This window comes from Octodon degus, unplaced genomic scaffold (assembly GCF_000260255.1).
Source record: "Octodon degus isolate 3935 unplaced genomic scaffold, OctDeg1.0 scaffold00327, whole genome shotgun sequence".
NCBI lineage: Eukaryota > Metazoa > Chordata > Mammalia > Rodentia > Octodontidae > Octodon > Octodon degus.
Window position 1 is genome coordinate 1,367,549 of NW_004524903.1, and position 8,841 is coordinate 1,376,389.

Here is an 8,841-nt window from a genome sequence, read left to right on the forward strand (position 1 = left end):
TAACCTATTTATTCATATAGGAGATGAAAAGGAAAACAAGAGAATTTACCATCATATTGTCCTTGTAGTCTCAGGAAACTATTTTCTCTGTTTTCTTTTTACCTTTTGAGAAGATTCCTAAATTGGTTTATGTATAATGTATAGTATTTTTAGTTATAATTCAGATAGAGAAGTGTGTGTACTTCTTTCCAGTAAAGTGGAAGTTCAGTTTAGATCTTATGATAGATTTTAGAAAGACATAATCTTTTCCTATCACATTTATAAAAACATTTATAGCAGTTTCAGTAAAATGAAAGATTCTTATAAATTTTTCTCCTATGAAAATAAAGATTGTCAGTTTGATTTGTTATCATAGGAAGTGACAAAATGTCAATACCTAATGTATTTTACAACTTTTCATCTTGAGGTTGGGATAAAGATTGAGAATTCTTGAGGACTAAAATTATACAATGTCATTGGTAACATTTGAACCCATATATACAAAATATTTTGGAAATACAGTTGATATGAAGTTCATAAAAGTTGTGTTCACTCAACTCTAAATGTGACATTGGAATAGAAGATAATTTCAGGAATTTGAAACATCATCACTATCTTTACTTATCTATTTCCTTCACCATTCCTCTAGCAAAAAATGTCTGAGAAAATAAAAATATATTCGGATGGAGAAATAGGCAAAACAAATAAAAAGCACATATTAATTTTTAGCTTGTTGACGTGTTTCTTTATATTTATTAGCTCACACGTGCATTACATAATGATAAGTATCATGGAGGGGAGTTGGTTTATGCACATCAAGTATATTTTGTATTAAAATAAATACAAAATGTTCTTTCCTTTGTATCCCTTTTTTTGTTTAGTCCTGTCAAAGGTGAATATTCTATTGTCATCTAAATACTAAGGTGTTTGAATTCAGCTAAACAATTCAACACTGTCTAGTAGTCTATAATGTTAGTGGGTTATCCTCAGAAGTTATTGACTTGAGCCTTTTACAGCTCATTGTATTAATATGGTTTTACTTTATATACCTCGTTTTTATACTTTTCTTCTGGGTGATTAAGACCAAGATAAAGCAAGACCTATATAGCAAGAAATGTAACTTTTGTATCTGATATGATCAGTCAAATACCCTCAGGATTTATCCCGTAGCCCTGTACCGCACTTTTAGATCCTATGTCAGTGTCAGCCATGAGGATGAGTCAAGGCCATTGCTTGACCAATTTGCTCTTTGTGAAAGCCTGAGAGAGTGTTTTTTTCTCTCCGTGTGACTCTTCCCAGGCACACTATACATCGATCGCATTCCTCTGTGGCTCTATGATCTTCTTGTTCAGAAAATTTGGAGCACAACTGAGTTACATGTCATCACAGTACAGGGTAAATTTTTGGGATTTTTTTTTTGTTTGTTTCACTTGACTCAAATCCTCAGAGATTTAGACAGTATTCTAATTTCATTAGTTTGTTTCTATTTATTGCTGAACACTATTTTATGATATCTTGTTATAAAGATATTTAACTTCCAAGTTTGATTTGTTGATTTTTAGGTTTTGTGTGAATGTAAGTTTTCACTTCTTTGAAATAAATTCTTAAGAGTATATTTAGGACAGGGTGTACAGGATGTACAGGGTCTCATTACGTAAATCAGACTCACAGTGATTCTCCTGTTTTTAGCCTCCCAAGCACTGGGATTAGAGGCACATGCCACAATGTCCAGTCTCAATCGCCCTCTCAGCGCACCTTGTCCATTGAGCTCTGCCTAAGCAGGCACTTTAGTCCACTGAGCTATCAGGCTGGCCTGCTCCCCTTGATTTTGAAGTATTTAAATTTAATTGTTTGAATCCTGTTGGTATATTTATTCCTGTTGGTAATCCTGTTATTATTTATTATTTGTTTATTATTTCCCTAGATGAAATGCTTTGGTCAAAATTTCAAGCATATGGATGAAAGCAGAAAGTACAAGGATTATGGAAGTGCCTGGTGTCAGGGAAATGGGAAGCTACCCTGGGGGTATAGGAGCAGGGATTCATTTGCATTCTTGCAGGAAGTGGACAGATGTTGTGGGTGACCTGTAGGAACATCTAACCATGGAGAAGTTCTCCCTGTGGTGTACCCAGAGGAACTTGCCTCTTTTTCAGTCACCATTCAAGGCTTCTTTCAGATGAAAACTACCCAAGGGGCAGAAAAACTTGCCCATCCTTGAGGGCATTCTGGTATCCAGTAAAAGCCTTTATATGGACTCTCTGGGGAGCATCTCTCACTGCTAGTCTGTGCTGAAATCCTTTCCAGTTCTTATTGCCTACTCATTTCCTCAGAAGTGGCCAGCTGAATTGGCACAGGAAGTCAGACAGGGCTATGCCCTCGAGCGCAGCAAGTACAGATAGATACCTTACAACTTAATGTGGAGGCACAGTCTTAAATGGCCAGACTTTTTAGGTTCACTGAGTACACCTACATACTTACCCACAGATGAATAGCATCTATTTATATTCAACTTCTGCTATTACAAAAATTAAAAAAAGGAGAAATATAGGAGACAGTGGTGATTGAAGCCTAATTGACCTCCTCTGTGGACACAAAGGAGAAAGGCAGAAAGCTGCATTCTTTGGCATGCAAAGGTGTGCTGCCCTGTGGCAAATTCCAGGAAAAAGCCAACACAGCAGGGATCCAGTTGTCTACCTGGTTATAAACTATAGATAATAAGAAGCAGCAGATGAATCTTCCAAACTTCTAAACTAATGCCTTCATTATCCTAAGTACTTGCTTCTGTGTCTAAGTGAATAAAAGCAACGGAGTCAAATGCTCAGGGATCCTTGTCCACTAGAGGCAAAAGACCTCTATATGCTAAACTATATCTGTGTCTTATTCTCTTTCATCCTCATTTTCTTCCCAGTCAGTAGATAAAATTCTAGGCTGGATTACCTCCTCATGGCTTCTAATTCAGCTGGCTTCTGCGATTCTTAGAGCACAACAACTATAATTCTTCAAATTATTCTAAAAAATTTAAAGGAGTCAGTTCTGTAGAAGACTAAATTCACAGCATAGCAATATTTAAACAGTCATGAAATTTATAGATTATTCCTGGCCATTTCCTACTGTCATATGAGCTTGAGCTATTTAGGAGTCAAGAGGCTTAATACATAAAAGAATATTAAGGCTTGTTTCCTGCTTTTAGTTACTTTCTTATATAGAACATCTTTAAAAACATTAAGAAATATATGTACATCTAATTAAACCTAAGGAAGTCATTGACTATCCAACTTAATATATATTGATTATCTATAAAAATCTCAATTTTAATAATAAATGAAGATAAGATGTACACACTGATTCATCCCAGGGAAGCATCCTTGTGCAGGTTATGATTGAGAAAAGAGGAATCTCTGTTAGAATAAAAGAAATGAATGAGGCAGCAGTGAATCATGTCACCAAAAGGGATGCTACCAGATCCAAGCAGTCTTGTCATGTTCCTGAAGACAGTATGAGGTTAAATGCAGGTGCAAAGATAGAAAAAATATTTTTAAAACACTTTAAGTAAAAAGTCAGGGCTGCTAACTCATTTAATCATTTTTATCTGGGGAAATAGGTAAAATCAAATCAACCAAAGAATTATGAACTTCTACCAATGTATGTAGTTTATCAGAATCACCTTTCACTAAAATGGGTCAACGTGAGTGATTTCCAGCTTGACACTGTCTTCATACTAAAGCTACATAGCAAAAGATTCTAAAATAAACTAATTACTTCATTTTTGATGCAGAGATTAAAGTGTTTTTGCTCAATGAACATGGTGGTAGGTAATTTCCATTAGATGATAAGAGCAGAAAAGCCCCAGATGGATTCAGGGTTTTAGGGAAGCTTTGCAAGCAGATTACAGGAAAGAGAAATAAATTTCATAATGGAGCTAAGAATGCTCTTAGAATGTATCTGCTACTTCTTCACAAATTTGGTAACAAAACACAAATCAGTAGTCGAGATTCCTGTCCTAGTTGGAAAGTTTGTAATCAAACTTGCCCCTGAGGTCATCCCTGCAGTAGAATTGAGAGAAATTTTCTCATGTTATTTGCTGTAAATATGAGAACCATATTCACTTTATTAAATGTTTTCTATTCTTATGATATTGTAAAAGAAATGTACACATTTGCCAAAATACTGAAGTTGTTCAAAGTTCTCAAAACTGTGTAAGAGTTGCATAATACACACATTTAGAAGATACCAACCTTTTAGGACAAATTGAATGATTATTAGCAATGTAGATATTGAGATTATTAATATTCAAATGTTAAAGAAAATGTAAAATAAATATTACTTATTTATGAGATGACCCAGTGTGAAGACAATGTCTCTAAAAAAGCTTTATTAAGATATAGTCATTTATTTCTGATTTATTAATTAGATGTGACATTCAATAGTTCTTTCTATTCATTATCAAAATCAATTGTTGAATATTAAAGTGACGTTAAAAACATTTGGTAGTTATTTTCTATGCAATTTTTCTGTCATTTCCATGTTCCTCATTCTGAATCCCAGCAATCACTTTTCCACTTTCTGCATCTATATCCTTACTATTCTCCATGAATTTTAAATGTCCTTTTAATTATAACTATATAAGACTTTATCTCCTAACTTTTTTTTTTTTTTTTTTTGAACCACGGATTGAACTCAGGCCTTTGTGCTTGCCAGGGAAGCGCTTATTCCACTGAGCCATCTCCCTGGCCCCTCCTAACTTAATCTTGCTAACAACCCAAATGCCCATCTACTGAGGAATGGATACAGAAGATGCGGTGTTTTCACTCAATTTATTCAGAAATAATAAAGGACAAATTTGAAGCTTTTATCAGTATATGGATAAAACTGTAGACGCACTTTTCCTTTCTTTTCTATTCTTTTTTTTTTTTTTTTTCATACAGGGTCTCATCGCACAGCTTGGGCTCATAGTGATCCTCCTGTCTCAGTCTTCCCAGCACTGGGGTTACAGGACTTTGCCGTCACACCCCAGATGGAGCAACATGCCACTCTGGGGCAGATATCCCGAATGCAATATAAGAGACAGAGGTTTGCTCTCTGCCCACTGTCACTGCTCTTCACTTTTATTTTTGCGGAACCGGGGATTGAACTCAGGCATTGTGCTTGCTAGGGAAGTGCTTATTCTACTGAGCCATCTCCCTGGCCACAAAATATTTTCTTTATTTATTTTTTCACCTGGCACTGGGGATAGAACTCTGAACCTTACACTTGCCAAGCAGGAGCTTATGTCGCTCAGCTAACTCCACAGCCCTGCGCTTCACTTTTGAGCTTGCTGTTTTGCTATTTTCCACCACCATGAACTGCTGCCCTCTGCAATATGCCATTTTGCCATGGAGCCAGCTGAGGATGGACTGAAATCTTCACAGACTGTGCTGTAAATAAACATTTCCTTCTTTAATGCTGGATGTAAGGCATTTTGTCCCAGCAAAGAGAAAACTAACTCAGACAGAATTTGGTACCAGTAGTGGAGTAAGGTATTCCAAAAGCTGTATATGCTTTGAATGAGCATCCTTTATACAGTACTGTGTCTCCCATAGCCAGGATTCATAGAACCACAAATCAAGGGGTAGAAGTAGGAATGGTACCACTCACCATTACCAATTGTATATCCACTGTTAAACATCTTTACCCAATATCTGTATCTGACTATTCAGACAACCAAATTGAACTTGAGAAATTATAATGATTGATCAAATACTTATTAAATGTTCTGACATTGTTAGCTATCGTTATAGTTAGTTTTGAGGAAAATAAATCATAAATAATACCTCCAGCTCCTTTTGGAATATATTAAGAAAGGATTATAGAGGTTCATTTTAAGCAGAAACTCAAAAAGAAAAGAAAAAAGGACAGAAACTCCTAGTAAGTAGTGGTACATACAGTAGTAACAAACTTATCTTCTACTGTACATTAATATCATGTGGTTGTATAAAAAGTCATCAAAAATTTGGTGACTCAGAAGAGAGAAACCTATTTTCTTACAGTTTTGGATGCCAACCATCTGAAATCATTAACCCTAGGCCAAAATAAAGAAGACCTCAAGCTCACACTTCTCACAGAATCCTCAAGGAAGACCTCTAAGATTGCTATTTTTTTTCTGTGTGGGGGGTTAAACTTGGGACTTTGCATTTGCCAGGTAAGTGCTTATGCAGCTGAGCTATCTCCCAGGCCCAGATTACTTGTTTAATTGGGGGACGCAGCTGATGTGTAGTCTAGAGCACCCTGCAGATTTGGGCGATGATCACCTCAGCATTAACTTAAGCTATTTCCTTAAAATAAATACTTTCATATTTGCATGCATGCATGAATATACATATACTCACACCAAAAGAAAGGAAACTAAATCAAACAAAGCCAAAAAAAGAAAAAAAAAAACAATATGGGCTTTTATTCTGAGGATGACTTCTGTATAATGTAATATAATTGGAGGAAAAAGAACAATGCTGGCAGGTCATATTGCCAGATTTTACTGTAATGCCATTTGAGGAAGCTTTTGAACAGGTGTATTAGAGTCATGAAACAACTATACTATAGGTTCATTCCAGTACTGAAGTGTTACCTTATCTACCAAAGTGACTGGGGGATTGACAGCCATAGGTAACAGATTGGGAAAGGTAGAGACTAACTTCCTCTAAGGGACTAATTAGAATAAGAAATTACAAAGGTAACTGGCCAATACTTAAAGAGTAGGGTATTATTATTTTTGACCATAAAATGTATATTTATAAATATATTCACAATATAACAAATTAGACTAAAACAAATATTTAGATATGTAAATAAGTTTTAGAAGAGACAGACAATAGTAGATATACTTTTACTATATCAGGTATAATTTATTAGTTATATAAACATAAAGTGAAATAGATGACCAATATCCTTATGTCAAGAAATAGATCTCTGTTGGGGCTTTAGGAAGGTCAATTGTTAACTAATTTCATAATTGTAGAAAACCCAGAACAAACTCAGAAATTTCATCCTTTAGTTTCTGTTTCTCTAAACCCATTCCAGGAACAAGAATTTGTTTCAGTAGTATCTAATAACAGCACAATGCACATATACAACACATACACAAGTACACAAGTGCATAAATAATATTATTCTAACAATATGGTAAATATGTCTTCAGAGGGTAGGAAATAAATGTGACCAAAAAATCAGGGAACTTGTACCTCACTTATAAAATTTCTACAGTAGTTTGGAGTACCTTGCCTCTGATATAAACAAAAGCTCAATATACTGTAGATATTTTTGGGTTTTCAAGCAAAATTTCCTTGGATTGTGCTACTTCAGACAATTCAGCAAATTACCTGTAAAAGTGCAAATTTGAACAACAATGCACACAAAAATGTTCAACTGTCAGAAAAGGAAATCTGATTCCCTATACAAAGCATTGGGAGCAACACAAGTCCAAAATCCAGCAGGGCAAACATTAAGTCCCCCAGTTCCATGTGGAACCTCTGAAGTAATCTGTGAAAAATTGTGAGCTCCATGTGGCTCACCGCCCTGTGACATTCTTGGTGGTAGCTCCCAATGCTTCTCTCTTAGGCTGACTTTGTTCCCTCTTCACAGTTTCCATAAGATGATTCATGTTCTTGGCTTATCCAAACTTCTGGGGATTCCACTGAATATGCTTCTCACTCAGCTTTTCACACTACCCTGTCAGGGCCACACTGCCTGGTCTCCCAAGCCTTCTTCTGAAATTGAGGTAGAAGCCATCTTAACCTCAGAACTGCATTCTGCAAGTGCCCAAAACCAACACCATGTGTATGGGGTCATGGTCTGCTGCCAGCTAGAGCAGTAACAAGGCTTTCTTCTCTCTTGGCTGTAGGGGTTGAGTGCGTGGATCACTGAGCACTCTAATCCTGATTCTGTGGAATAAATTCTCCATGCAGGCACGGATCTGGAATCTGGTGTGGCTGCCTCAGCCATTCTGGAACATGGGGCTCAGCAGTTTTACCCTCAAGGCAAAGTCCCTGACTTTCAATTATGAGACTGAAAAGGGTAGAGACCTTCTGCCGCCCTCAGGACATCCTTTAGATTCTCTGGTTCCTTCCTGGCAATGGAGATCCTCTCAGCTCTATCTTTGCATTCCACAGCTTTATTGGAGGTTCCTTTCTGACCAAACTAACAATATTTTTAACCATCTTGCTGGGCTCTTTACTCTTGATTTTCAACATAAATCTGGCTAAAACCCCCAACAACAAACATGCCACTCCCTCAATATTTGGCTGCTTTGAAATTTCTTCTAAATAATTAGTCCTCCGTGATTAAACTGACACTCAGGTAAAGTCTCTGGACAAAAGCAAAATGCAGAAAAGATTCTGCCAAGCCAAAACACAAATCATCTGGAGTCTAACAATCAGTGTAGTTCTTCCCAGCAGAAACCTCCCCAGCCTGGTCTTTATAGGCAGGATTGCTATCAGTCTTCTGAGCTCTCAATAGGTTCCCCCTACAGAAGACCCGAAGGCATTCCAGCTCTTCACTAGTAGACAACCTCTCAAAATCTTTCCTATCTCTTCCTATAAGCCATTCCCAAAAGCTTGTAATTCACATGGCCAAGCCTAGCCACAGCTACAACCTCACTCCTCGTACCAAATTTTGTCTCAGTTACTCTTCTCTGGTTGTTAGAACAAATACCTAACACCCAAAATGAAGGAAGGAAAGGTTTATTTAGCTCACTGTTACTCAAGGTTTCAGTCCATACTCATTAGGCTCCAAGGCAGGTGGCACAGGGCAGAGAGCATCCTTTCATAGTGGCAGCAAAGAGAAAGAGAAGAAAATCAGGAGTAGCACCTCAAGCAGCTAGCTTCTCTTCCC